This window comes from Callospermophilus lateralis, unplaced genomic scaffold (assembly GCF_048772815.1).
Source record: "Callospermophilus lateralis isolate mCalLat2 unplaced genomic scaffold, mCalLat2.hap1 Scaffold_161, whole genome shotgun sequence".
NCBI classification, from domain to species: domain Eukaryota; kingdom Metazoa; phylum Chordata; class Mammalia; order Rodentia; family Sciuridae; genus Callospermophilus; species Callospermophilus lateralis.
Genome location: NW_027512709.1, coordinates 1,162,567 through 1,178,992, shown reverse-complemented (window position 1 = coordinate 1,178,992; position 16,426 = coordinate 1,162,567). Strand labels below are relative to the sequence as shown.

The following is a 16,426-nucleotide window of genomic DNA, read 5'->3' as shown; positions in this document are numbered from 1 at the left end:
GGTTATAGCTTAGAGCCAACAACTGTACGTATGTACAAAATCACTTTCCCCAAATCTAAGAAATACTTGGTCAATTTTTCAATTTTATCTTATGACAATGAATGAATCTAAAAGAGTTGGGAGTTTGCAAGTGAGACTTCGAACAAGGCTAGGGGATGCCTCTGACTCCACAAACTGTAGGCAAAAATGTTGCATATAATTTTGAGAAGTTCAAAGTCCCTCTAAAGTACTTCTTCTAAGGGACCCCATGGAACTCCCAGATTAAGAAACTGTGACTTGGAGCAATATTAAACTTGATCAATATGAGAAACTGACTTGATATAATAGCAACAGAGGAAGCTAAACTCAGGTAGGAAAATAGAAATTTGTGTAGGATTATATGGCCTCAGGTGGACTTTCCTGTTTCAGATAATAGCTTCCCTGACCTTCTCCCAGCTCAGGGATTATTGTGGATTTCCACAAAGTAATAGTAGTTTATTGCTTTGAGTTCTTTGAAGAGATGAGTTCACTCCTTTGTAGAGTATCTTTCTGACAGTTTCCAGGTTACCTAACCCTAGAAAATTTGCAAACTCAAATTAGTGACACAAATAGCAAGCAGACTCCTGCGGAGATTCTAGGAACACAGGAAGGGCCTGTTTTTAGGTCTCTGAACCTGGGACTTTCTTAGCCAATCAGCTTTGTAGGGGAGGAAAAAAAATCTTTAAACATCTGAGGTTTACTGGAATCCTGTAAATTAGACTAGCAAAAGACAGATTAACAAGAGAAAAAAAATGAAAGACATTAATTTAGAGAAATACAAAGACTTTTATGCATGGGAACAAGTACTGATGAATAACTTAAAAGGGTGGTGAGGATTTGGGGTAGCATCTTAGCTTAACAATAGCATCTTAACAAAAGAACAACATTTGTAGAGAAGTGGTAAGAGAAGGAAAAGGATTTTGAACTTCCTGACAAATATATGGAAAACTCTTGGAAAATAAGGATTGCTGTGTAGATTCTTCGTGGGCTGATAAAAGTCCCCAAAGGCTCACATGTGAGACAATGCAAGAAGGTTCAGAGGAGAAATGATTGGGTTGTAAGAGTCTTAACCCAATTAGTGAATTAATTCCCTGACAGGGATTCACTGGTAACTGAAGTGATAGGGTCTGGCTGGAGGAAATGGGAATTGGAGCATGGCTTTGGAGTATATATTTGTATCTGGTGAGTGGTCTCTCTCAGCTTACTGATCATGATGTGAGCTGCTTCCCTCTGCCACTCTCTTTCACCATGATGTCCTGCCTCAACTCGAGCCCAGAGGAATGGAGCCTGTTGTTTATGTATTGAGACTTCTGCAATTGTGAGTCCCTAAACTTTTCTTCCCCTAAAATTACTCTGGTTGGTTCCATTAGTCTTAGCAGTGAAATAGCTCACTAAAACAGTGAGGGTTTTCTCTGGGCATCCTTAGGACAGATAATACAGATGATAGTTAATATTTATTGTGATGGCACATGCCACAATCCCAGGGACTCAAGAGACTGAGGTAGGAGGATTGCAAGTTTGAGCTGAGTCTTGGTAATATATCAAGATTCTGTTTGAAAATAAGAAATAAAAATGGCTGGGGATCTAGCTCTGTGGTAGAGTAGCCCTGGGTTCAGTCTCCAGTAGTGGGAAAAAAATTGTGCAGCTAGAATGTGCTAGGCACTGTGCTACAGGTCTTCCATGCATAAACTCATTTAACCCTTCCAGTGGCCAAGAAAGTGGGTTTGATTATTATTTCCATTTTGTAGAGAAGAACACAGATTCAGAGATTTAGTTAGCTTGCTTGAAGTCAAGCAGTCAGAAAGTCACGACTGAAGGATTTGAACCCAGGGCTCTGAGTGCTGATTGCTCGCTTCTGGTCACTTCATTGCAAGGTGCTCCTACCAGGACTGGGAGTTTAGAAACTCCTCTTTAATGAAGCCATTCATGTCAGGGTTCCCACCTTTCCAAACCTGCTCAGAGCCCTGGGCTTTCACCCTCCCTCAGGTTTTTCTCACTTTCTTTTCCCTTCCACTTCAAATGCTTACTCTTTACTTCTGGCCTTCAACAATAGTTGAGGATCACTTACCTTCTTGTGGGGCTTGCTTTGGGCTCAGCACCCTCCAGTACCAAATCATCAGCACGCTCCAACAACTTAAAGAATAAAATTGAAACACTCTGGTGGCACTCAGAATCTTTGCTACATTCAAACTCTACATCCATTTGTCTCTAATCTTCAGTTGGCTTTTCTATGGTTGGTTTTGTTCTGTATGCCTCTACATAACTATCTTCTATCATCTATCTGTCTCCTCTATTTATCAAAATTGCTTAAAAGGCATTTTAGTGGTAGGTCTTGCCATGGATCTTTTGGGGGAAAGTACAAATGCAAATTATGACCTACAATATAAACACCCACCATTTCCTATGGCATCAGCCAAGTTCCTAGATAGTCCTTTTTATACTCCCCTCTCTGGCTTGTGATAGGTCTTTCTTAGACTTCAGGCCAAGCCTCTTTGCTCCAGGAAGCTTTCTTACTAGTCCTGGCTTGAAATGGTCACCTGTTTCTCCTGATTTTGGCTTTTAAATCTGGTAGTACAAACTGGGACCAGCTATGGTCCAAGGCCCAATTCCACATTAGACCTGGGCATATCTTGCTTTGCCATGTCCAGCTGAGTGATATTGAGCAGGTTAGTTAATCCTCTGAGTCTCCATTTCTGCATCCATATTATGTAGATAATACCACCTACTGTACATCATGACTAAATGATTAAATACAATTCTGTAGAGGCAGAAATGTACCTAAAATATTTAAATACAATTTTATAAGGGCAACATTGTAAGAGTCTGTATAGCCTAGTGGCTTGGACAATAGCCTCTGGATCTGGTTGCCCTGCGCGTTCCTATTCTAGCTCTACCCCTTACTGTGTGACCTCACATGTGTTATTGAACTCAGTAGCTCAATTTTCCTACTCTTGTAGGAAACGAAAAGATGGGTTTACTGTGAAAAGACAGGAGGGAAGGCACCTGGCACAGAGAAGCTGATAAAAATCAGACATCTTGTAAACCATTCTTTTTACTCACTTCAAGATGTGGTTTGCAGTGCAGGTACCTAAACTGAGCTTCCTCACCGTACAGTGTCTCCAAGCTCCATGACCTGCCTGACATATGCTCAGGAGTCATTTATACCGCTGAACTTACTCACCATCATAAGAAGATGAGCAACTGCCCCCTGCAGCCTACAGATCCAGACTAGGATCTCTTTCCAAACTAGGATTCTTAGAGCAGAGGGAGGGGAAAGAACTTAGAGGTAAGAGTGTTGGGAGGGAAGAGGGGTGGGCGTCTCTTTTCCTCCCATCACGGATTCCCTCTCCCGAGGCCATTGGGTTCCACGTGTGCCATGAAGGCAGCCGCAGCCAACCCGTGTGCCAGGCGTCCACGGTGGTGGGGCAGTGGGGTGAGAAACCACCCCTGCCTCACCTGAGTGGCCCCGTGGCCCCGCCTACCTGGATACCCGTCCAGGTGCTGCGGGACGCACCCTCCACCCAGGTGCGGGATATCTGGAGCCCAGAGGACCCGCAGCGTCCCCGCCCGCCCTGGTCCCCGGCCTCGGGGCACCGCCACACCTTCCCGGGACCCAGAAGGGTTAAGGCAGCGGAGAGCAGAGGTTTGGGCTGACGTCGCTCTGGCTGAAGGTGGTTTCCCTGGGATGAGGATGGGAGAGCCCGGCGGCGAGCTGAAACCCGAGCTGCCGCTCAGCCGGAGCTTGGGGAGGTCCCTGGAAGAGCCGCCAGCCCGCGGGCCTCCCGCGTCCCTCCTCTAGCTCCCCCGCAGTCGCTGGGCTCGGCACCACCGCGGAAAAGATGGAGCTGGACCGGTGGACGCAGCTGGGGCTCACGTTCCTGCAGCTCCTTCTCATCTCGTCTTTGCCAAGAGGTACTGTCACCCATAGGGTCCAGGACGCCTCGAGAAGGGGACATTTCCCTCTAGGGGGCTGACCCAGAGCAGGACCGGGAGTCTGGGCGGGGGACTTTCTCTGGTGATAATCTCGGGGCTTTACTGGTGACCCTGGAGGGTCTGTTGCCTTCGCTTAGTAGGGGATACAGTTTTGTCATCCGTAATTGTGAGACTGGACTGCCTCAGGAAGGGGGACGAGCTCCAGTATGATCTGCTCAATTTTAGTTTATCTGCTTTAAAACATGAAATTACCTTGGGGAATCAATTCAGAGTGAGTTGCAAGCTTTGATTTGCAAAAGCAAAGTTTCCCCTGGAAAGAGCTCCCGCAGAGGTGAGCTGGAAAGAGAGGGGAATAAAGAGCAGGGCTTGCCTGGGTGTTCCTCCTAGTGAATCTTCCTTAATGCTGTCTTACAACAATGTATCTGAACAGAATTCCAACACAAGAGATTTCTTCATCCAGCATAGACACACTTTCTGATAAGAAAGAGAAAGAAGAGAAAGAAAGCTGGGGTTAAAAGTGCAAGCTGTTTCTGGGATGTTTGTTTTGAAGGAATTTTGGTTTCTTTGTTTTTCACATGCCATTTTTCTGAGCCACAATTCCCAGGTCAAATGGGCTTCCAGGACAAGTGAGGCTGGGACATGACTCAGAGCTCCTGGAAGCCTGTTGACCTAGCAAAGGACAAAAGCCAGGGAGTGGAGGATCTTCTAATGGCTTGCTGCCAGGCAGGGAAGCAGGGGCTTCTTAGGAGCCTCTATCCTTATATGGCTCCAGGGATGAGGTGTCACATCAGGTGAGACTTATGAGGTAAAGGCTTGAGATGTACAGACGTGACAAAATAGGGCAGCTTTGTGCAGGAGCAGGTATTGTGAACCTGGCTGCCTGTTCCCTGTGCTCCATCTCTGCAGGTGGTCCAAGTAACAAACAGAATAAATGGGGTGGTGAGGATGCTGAGTGCTATGGTCTGCGATAGGGAGGGGGACACAGCCTAAGATACATCCCTCATCATCAACAAAAAACCTCTCCCCCACTTGGGCTGATCCTTTTCATTTACTTGGAGCCTGCCTGCCCCCAGGTAAATCTTCCTTAGTGATGTATCATCAAAATGGTGAGAGTGTTTCATTTGAATTTTACCTCCAAAGTATCTGGAGCAGCCTAAAGACTAATGAAGGACAGAGGAGTTCTTCAGCAGTGGCTGATAACCCATAAGCCTAAACACTTGACCAGGGATAAGTTGAGGACTCCTCCTCCTCGATCTCCAAACTTCCAGGCTGTGGTAGCCTTCTTTAGACCAACTCCAGAGGACCCTGGTTCTTGTCTGAGTGCCAGGGCTTGGTGGATGAGATTGCTCATTAACAAACAAACAAACAAATAAAACAAAACAAACAAAACAAAGCTCAGCTGCCCACTGATCTGAAAAACCCACTTCTTACCGACCTGAGAATCTCTTTTACCTTTTGCTATGGAAAAGCATTGGGGAGGGTGTGTGATTTGTTGTCAGCCAATCTGTTGATGGAACTGGAGAGCTGTTCCATGTGTTTAACAAGGGTATTTCAGTTGTTCACATTTGGAGGGAAGGCAGAGGAATAGAGTGGAGAAGGAAAATATTTCTTCATGTAGTGAACGAGTCCACTCCCTGTTGGAATTTTGAATCTGGCCCCTGACAAGAAAAGCTTGGAAGCGTGTTTGTTCTAATTCCTTTGCTGAAAAGAGTGTTGGATAAAACGTAAACATCCACTGGGATGGAATGGGTGATTGTTGTTGCTCATGAGCATGTGATACATGTTGGAGGATGAGCATCCAGACACTGGGCCAAGTGATAAACCTAACATAAACAGCATGTGAGAAGGGAAACCCAACTCCAGTGACTTCACCAACAGCAGGAGCTCTGCCAGAGTAACTCTGCCTAAGAGGAAAACCTCATTTAAAATATGGGTCTCTTGGGAAATGAAACCTTAATATGGATAACTTCACAAGTGTTACTTCCAACAGACGTTAGCTTGTGGGGAATGAACACAAATGTCAGTGGGGGAGATAATTTGAAGTGCAGATATTCAGTGGGTAGGAGCAGCCCGCTGAGAAGGGGAATGTGGAGAGGAAGCTAGGGAGAAGGAGTGGTAAGAAAAAATGAGATTTTTTTTTTTTATAATGGGATGTGTTAGCACATTCCAGGGTCAGAGCTAGGAAAACTGAGGAAGAGGGTGTTCATCCCAATATACTCTGAAAGTTTCTGGCACCTCAAAAGGAAAATAATTTTGTGGTGGGATCATGGATTTTTGGAGCTGAGAGTGACTTTAGTGGTCAGTTTAGTTTGGGTCCTTTGTTTTCAAAAGACAAGGAGACTGGACATCTAGCTGACATCTAGTGACATTTATGATCCAAAGGCTTTAGTGCATTAATTATGAGATTTCCCCACTTGATAAAGTAGGTATTATTGCCATCCCTGCTTTACAGATGAAGTTCAAAGAGGTTCTGTGATTGGTTCCAGGATACACATGCATGATTCTTCAAAAAAGTTAAACCTAGAATTGCCATTTGATCTAATGATTCCACTTCTGGGCATATACACAAAAGAATTGAAAGCAGAGACTTGAACAGGTATTTGTAAACTTATGGTCCTAGTATATTACTCCCCAAAGTCAAAAGATGGAAACAACCCAATGTTGGTCGGTGGATAAATAAAATGTGCTATAGGCATAGAATAAGATATCATTCATGTTTAACAATGAAGGAAACTTTGATACATGGTATAACATGGCTGAACCTTGAGAATAATATACTATATGAAAGAAACCAGACACAAAAAAAGACAAACATCACGTGATTACATTTATGTGAGGCACCTAGAATAGTCAAATTCATAGAGACAGTGGGATGGGAGTTGTCAGGAGCAGTGGAGAAGAAGGAACAGATGTTATTGTACAGAATTTCAGATGTAAAAATTCTAGAGATAGATATGGGTGATTGTTGTACAATTGTGTAAATGTATTTTTAAAAAATTTATTTTAGTTGGGTGTAAGACCTTCGTTTCATTTATTTATTTTTATGTAGAGCTGAGGACTGAACCCAGTGCCTTACATAGGCCAGGCAAGCACTCTACCCACTGAGCTACAACCTCAGCCCCTGTGTGAATGTATTTAAGGCTACTAAACTATGTATATAAACTATGTATATAAACATAGTTGGAAAGATGGTTTTATGTTATATACATGTTGCCACAATAAAAAAAAAATTAAAGTCTACGTAAGCAGATTAGGGGAGCCTATGGTGAACCCCATTGTCCAATGTCTGAGCCCAAGTTTGCCCGTTAGCTGACTGACTTACACTCACACATTTAGCATGTGGGTAGATGGTGCTTATGCACATCTAACCTTGACAAAGTTCCAGGACACACAGGAAGAGGGGAAAAGCCCTTGCTAGCTCCCGTTGCTCTGTCTTGGCTGACTGTGGCAAAGAGGAATATTTCAGAGCTGAGAACTGCAAACTGGCAAGCTTCAGGTCACATGGCCTGCAGAAGTATTTAGCAGGACACGGTGCTTGGAAATGTGTGAGCCTGAATGCCTTGAGGGAGTTTGGGTCCTCTCTATGGCCTAACACTCATCTGCTAGTCTCCACTGGCATTTAAGTTTATGACCTCCATTTCTGAGAGGGATGGGGAGGAAGGCCACATGCTGAATGGGGACATCATGCAAGTTGAATAAAACTGCTTAGGAATAATTGACCAACAGGACTTTTAAAAGCATCTTCTACAGGAGATTTTTATAAGACTGGAATATATTTGAACTTGTGTGTTTCGTGAAATGTAATCTCAGCTCTCTCTGTGACCTCCTATTCAATGCTTTATTCTCATGAATGACTACCAGTGTGACCTTTTGGTGGAAACTGAGGACAAAGCTGTTGCTATAACTGGGCTTCATAAACTGTGAGTCAAGCACTTTTGGACATGGAAGCCCAGAAGCAAAGGTGACTTTGAGCATGTAAGTCCTTTGGAAATAGCCAGAAGTCCTGGGGAGGTCTTTGGAATGTCCCTGGCACAGACTATGGGTTTGATTTAATCTTCCCTACATCTAAGTTGCACTGAGGAGTTAGAACTGGCTGAGATAATAATGTCTGAGAGACCTAATGATTGGCCTTGAGTTAGAAAATGATTTCCACCTGCCTCAATGAGGGTGAACAATCCTGATACAGTAGAACACTTCTCCCCTGATCCAAACTCTAGAAATGGCAGTTGATTTGAGGCCTGTGCACATTGGGGAAATTGTCATTTCCATGATAAATGAGGGAAGGTGTGCACCTCCCTTGTCCTCTAAGGGAGAGGGGTGAGCAAAGGAACTGTCACCCTCACCATAGGGATGTTTGAAAGTCACAAGCCCTTCCCTCCTCATTTTAATTTAAAGAGGAGAGAAATACTGTGTTTATACTTTCCAGTTCCTGAATTCCAGGGCAGAGGACCCAGAAGCCAGATGGAACATTGAATGCTACCAGATCGGTGGCAGAACGTCTACCAGATTCCAAGCCTGGTCTATGTTTAAGGAAATCTGTTTGTCAGCCTTCACAAGATGTAGGCCAAAACCATACATTTAGAACAGAGAGAAAGAAGTAAAAAAATGCAGGACAGATCAGGTTTCATAACTGTGAACAAAATGACTCAAAGAAGGCAGGGGATTAGGAGTTGGCTGGAGATGGTCCACTCTCTGAGGAACTGAGACTTTCTGCCTTCTCCCCAGGTTTATTTCTTATATTTTTTTATGTTACAATTACCTGTGTGGCACAGACTCAGTGCCCGTGTGGGTTGAGAGGGACGTAGGTAGGGGTCACACATCAAATTCTTCACATCCATGATAGAAATTCCAAGGGTGGAAGCACACCTTAATGATCTAATCCCAAGACTGGTCACACAGATAGTTAGTTGATGGAGTTTGTGATAAGTGCCAAGCATTCTTCTATATGCCTTACATGCATTTACTTGATCCTTACAACAGATCCAGGAGGTAAGTACTGTTATCATGAGCTCCAGGTCACACACAAGAGAACTTAGGTAAAGGTTCAGTACTTATCAGGTCACATGTCAGCTGTTTGTGTATTAAGTCCAGGCAGCCCGACTCCATAAGACATGTCCTGACACCCTGCACAATATTGCTACAGTAAGTGGCTGGACCAATTGTGGCAGATATGCTGGCTGTATTTTGGCTAAATATGACCCCAGTGTAGGGAGAGAAGTTTGATTATCCCTTGGACTTTCCAGGTGCTCAGATTGGCCTATATAAGCTTATGTGTGCCATTATGGGGGGGAGGGTGCTGGTTGATGCTCAGAAGGAACAGAAACAGTAGCCATGGTGGGGCCATATGAATCTTAACAGGAGACATTTGCTTGAGGAAACCAAGATGCTAAGCAGACCCTGAATCCAACCAGTTTCTGGGATAACCGTCCAGTATCATGCATCTCACTCTGATTAAACTCTGGACATGGAAAGTTCTTTGTTCCATGGTCAACTTTTATAATTCAAGTCACGCATCCGTTTCCATAGAAACAGAATTAAGGATGAGACATATTTGAAGTCTGGCCATGACACTACGTATCACTGCTCCTTTATGGATTTGTTCTGTCAAGTTCATCAATGTGTGCACTTTTAAGCCATGGGATTGCGGGGAACAGGTCCGGAATGAATAAGAGAAAACTATCCCCTTCCTTCTTTTTTTGGCATATTGATGGATATTGCAGAGAACAGACTCGATCTCCCTTCATTAGTACTAGGATGGGTTTTAACCAATTCATTTCAACCTTGAATGAGGACCTACTATCTGCAGATACCAATGACCTGGGTCTTATATCAAGTAGGTAAGATCAGTGCCACCCTTGGATGAGTGGTGAGTGAAGATGCCTCTTTTTGCCACCCTTTGGTTTCTGGAGTTGGCTCAATGCCTCAGCTCCTGCAGGCTTGGAGTTGTGATCACCGCCACTCTGAGATTCTGGCTGTCTCAGTGTTGAGTTAGTGGTTTGGCAGCCTGCATCTGGGTAAGTAGCAGTCTGGTCAGTTGGTTTGGTGATTGGAAAACCAGGACTGCTGCTGTCAGAACACAGTGAGGAACACATACTGCCAAGTTGAGCTCATGGGGAGATTGCGATTTTCCTCATAAGCTGAAATCACATTTGGTTTAAAATAAATCCCAGCCATTTTAGCACCAAAACTCTGAATGGTGGGGTGCGTGCGTGTGGGGGGGGATGTTGGCTGCATTTACTTCAGATCAAATGAATTGTTTGGGGACTCTGACAAACTAAACTGTCAAATGTTTTCAAACCCAGTTCCCCTTTCATGTACTTGAAAGGATTCCATTGAAAGTTATCAATAAACCGCAGCATCGTGGGATCACTCCTCAGGAGTTGACAGCGATGGTGGAGAACACCTGAAGTGATTTAGGATAAATTTTCTGAGCTGAACTTTTAGTTGGAAACATCTGCTCCCGTGTTTCCCAACTTGGTCGTTGCTCACCTGGATGCTCCTGGCTCACCTGGATGCCCTCAGAAGGAAAGACACTGCTGGTGATCAAAAGGCTTGGTCTGTTTTTCTGCCACTAGGGGGTGAACTGCTTGCTTCCAAATGGTGTTCAGCCTCCTTTATGGCAAGCCTGGCTCCTGGGAAATCCAGTGGTAGGACAGAGTGGGTAGGTCCTGAGTCCTTGTGGAAATTTGCTACAAACTGCAGTAAACAAAAATATCCAGGGGCTGGGGATGTGGCTCAAGCGGTAACGCGCTCGCCTGGCATGCACAGGGCACTGGGTTCAATCCTCAGCACCACATAAAAATAAAATAAAGATGTTATGTCCACCGAAAACTAAAAATATAAATATAAAAAAAATCTCTCTCTCTCTAAAAAAAAAATCCAGCAATAATGAACCCCAAGGTCTGCTCACTCTGCATACTTGAGACTGAAAAGCCACAGCAAGAGAGGATGCTCACACGTCTCAGTCTTCGTCACAGGTAGCCTTCATCTTGGCTTCACATGCCTCCCAAGTCCATGTCCAGGTATCTACGCAGCAGTATTTACCAAGCACCTGTCAGGTGCTCAGCTTGTTTCCAGGGACTGCACTGCCTTGGTGAAAAGAAGACAAAGTCCTTTTCCTTAAGCGCTTGCAATCAATTGAGAGAATTTAAGGCCCAGCCTGGCATCTCCCTCCCAAAGTGGGCCTTGGGGATTGCTAATCCTGGGAGATTTTAATCAAAAACAAACAGAAAACAGGATATAATGATGAAATAAGTCTGGGAGATGTGGAGATTGACTATACACAACGCATATATAGATCTGCAAAGTTCTGCAACAAAGAAAGCTGTAATTAGCATTTTACAAAGATATTTGATCACAGAGTCTTTCTTTTTCTTTTCTTTCTTACTTTCTTTTTTCTTTTCTTTTCTTTTTTTTTTTGACATAAGACTGTACTATCCAATGGAATTAGTGCTCCATGGAACAAGGTTTTACAAACTCTGGTCTCTTTCTCTTAAAGCATTGAAGAATACCTCACAAAGACACAGGACTGGGTAAGAAGGGCATTTGGGAATCTGTAAAACATGAGCTTCTCTTCAGATGTTTGCTGAGAGATGGGCCGGAAGTCTGCTGTCCTTGTCATTCAGTATGTGCTAATATGTTGGAAAGACCATAGAATCGATGGCTTATCCCTGTTGCTGTGCGTGTGCAAGTCCTCGCCAGAATTGACCTGCATGTGTCATTGAGAAGACTCTTTTCGGGGCTGGGGATGTGGCTCACACAGTAGCGCGCTGGCCTGGCATGCGTGCGGCCCAGGTTCGATCCTCAGCATCACAAACAAACAAAGATGTTGTGTCAGCCGAAAACTAAGAAATAAATGTTAAAATGTTAAAATTCTCTCTCTCTCTCTCTCTCCTTCTCTCTCTCTCTCTCTCACTGTCTCTTAAAAAAAAAGAGAAGACTCATTTCCTGTATTCAAGTTGCTTAAAGTAACACGATTGGCCTGGGACCATTGGGCAGATGAAGTTGTGACTGATAAAGTGTGCTCATGGTGACATGGCCATTCTAAGGAAAGAGCTGTGTATTGACTTCCACTTAGATGTATCCTCCCTTCAAAAATGAGAATATTTGATCCTCCTTCTAATCTCTGGGGACACTGAGTCCAAGGTCCCTTTATCACCAATTAGCCCCCTCCCCCTACACACAGAGGCTTGACTCTAATCTCTTGTTATTTATTCTGTCAGTTCTGGTGTATCTCAGTCACCATGACCCTGATTTGCCCAACCTAGAAATGGTCTGTATCTCATAGAGGTGTGCATGAGTTTAAGTCGAGGGCTGGGGATGCAGCTCCGTGGCAGTCTGCTTGTCTAGCATGCATGAGGCCCTGGGTTCAATTCCTAGTGCTGCCAAAAAAAAAAAGGTGTTTAGTGAGCCCCTGTTTGCTCTCTCTGGGACCCACTTTCTTCCTGCCTTTACTTATATCATTCCATTGTCATGCATCACAGTTTCTCTCTTGGCCATCACATTTGGCCTGCCTTGTCTCTCTGCCCAGTCTTATTTCAGATAGAATGAGTACAGTGACTGTGGGTGAGGAATAAAACCAGCAGTTTCTATGAAGGACGTTCTGACTACGTAGAATATGGGAACCTAAGATCTTCTCTGCAAAGATTCAGCCCTACTTTCCCTATGTGTGGGATCTGTCTTGGATGTGATCTCTTGGTATGGATGTAATTGTGTTTACATGTGCAGGAGAATACAGGTGCAGATGTGAACGTGTACATATTGTGCAGATGTATGAATGTGTGTGTGGACAGGGTATAGAGTTCTGGGACAGGCCAGGGTTTGAATCCTACCTGTCTTTTATGGAGAGTTTTCTCGGAGGCAAATTGATTGACCTCTCTAATGTAGCCTTATCACATTCCAATCTGGAGGCTGAGTCGATTCGTGTTTATATCACAGGTTTATTGAAGGCACTAAATGAGGCAATTTATTTAAAATACTTAGCTTGATAGAAAGGGAGTATTCAGGAAATTAAAGTCTCCTACTCTCCTTCCTTCTTCTGTTTTTTCCTACGAGCACGTTTCACGAGGAATTTGAGCAGCAGCAGTACCAGGAGTTTCATCTACAGGAGAATGGACTTGATCTTGAGGCTTACTTCATCAGTCTAGGATCCCATCCTATGACAACCCTCAATATTCACCTTGTGTTTATCCCTCAAGGCTTGGTCCCTTCCCTTGGTTACATCATTCATCTGCCTTCCAGCCTTAGAGGAAATGCTTTCCACGTGCTGTGTTTGAGATGGGGCCGCTGGCAGGCTTTTGCAGTCTCCTGTGGGACAGTGGAGGTGGTTCTGGGACAGTGAAGTTGCCGCCTGAACACTGAGGCCCCCTTAAAAGTCTGCAGAGGAGATGTTGTTAATGATGGTGCACTTGTGCTTCAAGGGTGGAGCCAGCAGAAATCTCTGTGAAAGGAAGTTCCCCTTCATCCTGACCTAGCCTGCAGAGCTGGGGGAGGTAATAGTGGGGAAGACTTGCCTGACCTAAGATGCCACCAGTCCAGGGTTTAGGGACCTAACGGACATACCATTGTGAGTGCATAGCCCTTGCTGAGCATTCCTTCACTCTTGACATCTGTTGTGGCCAGCTGCCTTCAGGAGAAGGAGAATCTGGTTTCTGCTTGGCAGAATCTGGATGTGAAAGCAGTGCAAACTCTGGAAGCTCTTGGCAGAAGTTGTCCCTGGTAGACTCAGGCCCCAGTGAAGCCCTGATGTACTCTGACTCAGAGGACATTCGAGTGTGGAAGACTGGGAACATGTGGGATGATCTGCAGACTGCCTGGGCCTGAGAACATCTAGGTTGGGTGTTTAATGTTAAGAGTGGTCTTATTTTTAGTGTAACCATTCTTTGTTTGGTGCAATGTTTGCTGGGTTCTCTTGTCACGTACGTGGAGATGCATTATTCTATTACTTTTTCAGCAGCTAGTGCTGGTAAAAATAAGATCTATTAAGTTCATGTTCTCATATTTGAAATAACTCACAAACAGCTGTTCTTCAAGGATTTTCAGTGCCACAGCTGTCAAAGAAAATAGCCACTGGGGGCTCCTCCATGACACTAGAGTTTGAGTTTTGTTCCCCTTGGCTACTGATGTGGTGTGTGTCTATTTCTGAAGAGAAGCAGCAGGAGGTGAGGTATGTCCTATTAAATGGTGTCAGAAGAGGAAGTGCTAAGGTTTGAGCCCCCTTCCCCAAATATATGTGTTGGAAACTTAACCCCCACATGCACAGTCAGGTGGCAGTGGGACTTTGGAAGGTCATTGGCTCTGCCCTCATGAATGTATTGATCTATTCATGGATTAATAGATTGATGGGTTATGGAGAGAGCAGCTTTGTTTTAAAGGTGAGTTCTCTTTGGCACTCTTATTCTGTCCTGCCTCGTGATGCCCTCCACCACGTCATGCAGCAAGAAGGCCCAGATACTGAGCAGATGCCAAAATCTTGCTCTTGAACTTCCCAGCCTTTAGAACCAGGAGCTCCATAAGTATCCATTCTTTATAAATTACCTGGTCTCAGGTATTTTGTTATAGCAACAGTAAACAGACTAAGATAGGATGGATTAAAGAAAAGAAATTAGAACCCCAAAGAACAAATGGGAAGAAGCCAGAATTTCACCATAGAAACACAAACAGCCTATCTGAAAATTCTCTGGATGTGTGGGCCACTGAGGACACATTATTTATTGCTCATCCCATTTTTTATTTTTTTTTTAGCCATCTGCATCTTAGCCAAAGATGTGATTTAAAAGAAAAAAAAATCTGATGAGAATAATGGTCTCTGCTGAAAATAATGCCTGACAAATAGGAGTCTTTCTTCCAAAGACCTTTTTGGTTATTGTCATATTCAAATGCAGCAGCATCAATGATCTCATCACTGTGTCTCCTTCCTCTTGAGGCTTTGGGGAAATACCACGTCAAGGTCTCTTGTCTATGGTTCTCTGGAAGCATCAGAGAGGGACGGATTCCAATGTGGGTCCAGAGTAGAGCCTAGAAGGTCAGAGTACCTTTCAGAGCCGCCAAGAAGGCAGCGAGTTATTAAGTGGGAAGGGAAAACCAATGCAAAGCCCAGCTTCCCAGGGCCTGGAGGGCAGCTGGCTTAACCTGCAGGACAGGACTGTGCTCCTCAAAGGAGGATGCTTGCTTAGAAGGCAGAGACTTAGCCTCCAGCTGCAGGGATTCTAAGTGAATAGGCTCATTAACAAGCATCTCAGGTGGTTTCCATGCAGATGGTGATCTAGAGGAGAACATGGGCTTCTGATGCACACAGTGTCAGCTCTACCCCTTACTGCGCAAATCGATCAAGATACTTGACCTTTCTGTGCCTCAGTTTCTTCAACTACAGAATGCACATTCCTAATGCCATTGTGAATTAAAACGACACCACCACCACCACCACCACGTTGGAACGTATGGGAAACACTTGGCTGGGTGCCAGCTCAGAGCAAGCTCCCAGGGTGTTTATAGATGTTAGTTGCCAATTAGAATTACCAATGATATCCCTGAGAACAAGGCCAGGATGATGGTTAATGCTCTGATTGTGGAAACAGATGGCCTCAATTTGAATCCTGTCTCTACACTTTACTACCTGTGCAGTCTTGGGCATATTTCTTACCTCTCTGTACCTCAGTTTCCTCATCTATAAAATAGAGGCAGGTATTGTCCCTATACTATCGGATTATTGTAAGCTCTTGGGTTCCATGGAGAAGTGCAACTCTAGAGGAGTACCATCAGTGCCCACATTTCCCAGAGGAGGAAACCGAGACAAAGAAATTCAGTGGCTCATCCAAAGTCACATGGTCACTGCTAGAGCCAGGGTTCAAATTCAGGGAATCTGATGCTCAAATATTTTTATTTCATGGGTGCCACTTTCTTCTTACAAGTTGGAAGTGTGAACTCTGGTACATGATACAAGTGCCCTTCCTTGCATTGGTAAGAACAAGGCTTTTGCCCCAGTAAGAGCTGGGTTCTGATCTTTCTTCTTTTACCTGAAAGCTGTGTGACCTGGATTTATTTGTTTTACTCTGTTTCCTCATTAATTAAATGAAGAAAATAATAACCCACTTCCAACTGGTTGTGAGGATCCAATGAGCTGGACACCAATACGGTTAGGACTCAGAGACGGCCCTTGGAGACGGAGGTGGGATCAGGGAGCAGAGGCGCGTGATGCAGAGTCACCCCGCGCAGTGTGCTTGGTAAAGGAGGAAGGAGAAAGGAAGTCACAAATCTATTTCTGTTCCCCTCGCCATCCTCTTTGTACAGGATGTTTAACACCAGATATTTAAGGAATCCAATGACAGTCCTGGTGTCTAAAGTGGGGTGACAAGGTCTTTGCTTTCTAGTTGTCATTATTTTGCTAAAATAATAATTGGCAAGACTGAGATCACCCAGGGGTGAGAACCAGCCAGGCTGGGGCTGAGGGTCTCTTGGTGACAGGATGGCTCTCAAA

At 44.4% G+C, this 16,426-nt stretch overlaps 1 pseudogene; it reads left to right on the top strand.

Annotated features, from left to right (window-relative positions):
* Nucleotides 1-3,857: 3,857 nt before the first annotated feature.
* The window catches only part of LOC143389163 (inactive serine protease PAMR1-like), a 72,361-nt pseudogene continuing 59,792 nt past the window's right edge, over nt 3,858-16,426 (top strand).